Here is a 2,772-nt window from a genome sequence, read left to right as displayed (position 1 = left end):
TGTAGCTTCAGCTTTTTTAGCCCCACTTTTTCAGCCCCACAAATGTAAGCAGGAGGGGAAACTGTTAAACTTGGCAATAATCTAATGTAATTTTGATTGCTGTAAAAATATACAAGCTTAATAAAACTTAAGCATTTTTTGAGGCAAGACTACAAATTAAAACACATGACTTCTGATTCGCTCTCAGATTCGACTCTGATGGCTTGCTATATAAAATTCTACAAATTATCAGTCTACTCTCACCTTTTAAAACAAAATCTTCAAAATTGTTGGCAACCACGGATTTTCTTTTGTCTCTGTTGGCACCCCAGGCTTTGTAGATTGGCACTGTGAAAAATTAATTACCATAAAAAAAGCCAGCAATAAAGCAAAACACGATATTTTTCATGCAGCACGTGTTTTGGGCCCAAATAATCAACTTTACACAGGACGCCCAAACGCAACAAAACCCCGTGGGACAGTCCCGTGGGTATCCGCATAAAGACCCCACAATGACCAATGACAATGACAATGACCAATCATAAGAGACCTATGGTCAGCCATTTTTTATGTCACGTACGTGCATGTGTCAAATAAGTCAAAATAACGTAGTTCTAAAAACAGAAAGATCGGGAAAGGGTTGACTCAAGCGTACAATGCAGATGGAAGTAACTCCTCACGCAATGAATGCGATACGGCAAAACACAAATATTAAAGACATGCGCAGTATGAATACGACTGATAAGGTCGGCTCAACTAGAATGCTAAGGGGACTATGTTGTTTAATATCTTTTTAAAACGCGAAGTTTTAGCCACCGGGAGGCAAGGTCGGTAGCAGAAAGCAGCGAAGGGCCAACTGCGTCCAAAAGCGATCGCACGGGCCGAAATCCCGGGATGACTCGTTTGGTACGTCGCTCCAGCGCCGGTGTCTGGAGGTACTGCGTTTTTCTCTCTTGTTCAAACATTCCGTCAGCGCATGCGCAAATGTTCTGACTCTTCGATACCTACAATAGCCTAGCAAAAAAATTAACATACTGGTCTTTACCAGCACTTGACATTTGACTTCACGATTCTACAGGCATAAACGTAACGTAAGAACCGTGCGTGTCTGGTTTTCTCGAGACAGAGGTGAGAGATGGTTTCATGCAGACTGGGACGCCTAAAATGCTCGGTTGTAAACATGGTGGTTCACGAGTGAAGTTGTCTCTCTGGCCTTTCTGTGGACCAATTCCAGGACCTACGCGTACAGTTAGTTTCAGGTAATGAGCTCCTGACTGGAAGATTTAGAGCCAAACCAATGGCCCACTCAATTGCGCATCGTCGTAGCCAGTTCCGTAGGGTACAGTTTAAATCTGGGGGAAGCTAGGTACTAAAAACGTGTTTTGCTGTTCAGTGAAGAGACTTCCCTGGGCATGCTGGAGCCAAACCAAAGTTACCACGGGATGTGCAAGAGGATTGTGCATCTCTCTGGCCCACTCAGGAGGGGCGAGCTCGTTCAGAGGGGAGGGGGCTGGGAGATATCGGCAAAAAAACCACTTCTTCTATGGAGTGTAGAGGCTTCCCTGGCAGCGCTGGAGCCAAGCCATTAGCAAGGCAGGATTTCCCAACCCATTGCGCATCTCCCTGACCCATCCAAGGGGGCCAGTTTTTTTTTTTGGGGGGGGGGGGGTCTCGCATGGCAAAAGGACGAGTTTGGCGGACCGCATAGAACGCACTCAAGCCACATACTTAGGGGCGTAGCATCCAGGGGTTATTCGCCCTGGGGCGAAAGGGGTGTCGTTTGGTGGGGCGAAGTACCCTCTACTTGCATGCCAAGTGGGAGCTCGGGGGGTAAAACCTTGGAATGTTATGAGGTTAAAACAACGCACAGAGAACCCAATATACCGCAGGTTTACAAACTCCGTTACGTGATAGAACTCGTCAATACCTTTCCAAGAATATATGATACTATGGGCTAACTTCACTTTTGACCTTTAGGGTTTACTTGGGCGGGTAAACCCAGGGAAAGTTTTACATCCACACAAGACCTGAGACTCTCCAGAAGTTGAAAAGACAAGTCCTCCGGTGAATTTTAACACTAAACTTTGAGCTACGGGGGCGAAACTTGGCACGCACCTGAGGGGGGCCCTGAAGAGTCGGCACACGGAATTCGGAGGGGTGGGGAGGGGGGCAGGGTCAAATCCGGGGGGAGTTGTGCCCAAAAAACCGGGTTTTTCAATGGTATAGGTGCCTTACTTGGCAAGGTGGGGCAAAACGGACCCCATAGCAAGATGCCCCCTTGGAGCGCGCATGTTCCTGGCGTGGTCCGGGGAGCAGCTCCCATCCGGGGGAGCTAGGACCCAAAAACCACCTGTCTTCTAGAACGTGGGAGAGCTCTCCGTGGGAGAGCTAAAGTGGCGCCGAACCCATGGTTAGGTTCCCTCCTCAATCAACAAAAGGAATGATGAAAACGTTAGCGCATCAAAACTTGATTTCGACGATTTCGAAACTTGTCGATCCGTCAAATTTGCCCATCATATAGATGTCAATAGCACGCGACTGACTAACCGCGATCAAATAACCATAAATCTACGATCTGAATTCAACAACAAAAATAGTTACACACAAATAACTACAATTAAAATTAATAAAATCATTAATTACATAAGTAACACCCAAAACATTAATATGACGTAATGATAAATTTGCAAAACCAAAGCGGATTTTATGTAGACTCTAATACTGTGTATTTAAGAAATCAAGTGAACTTTCCAACGGAGTCAACTTCTCGTCATTAATATTTGATTTCCTCCA

Source organism: Montipora capricornis, chromosome 2 (genome assembly GCF_036669925.1).
Source record: "Montipora capricornis isolate CH-2021 chromosome 2, ASM3666992v2, whole genome shotgun sequence".
Classification (NCBI taxonomy): Eukaryota; Metazoa; Cnidaria; class Anthozoa; order Scleractinia; family Acroporidae; genus Montipora; species Montipora capricornis.
The sequence above is the reverse complement of the archived record's forward strand: the minus strand, read 5'-3'. Positions refer to the sequence as shown.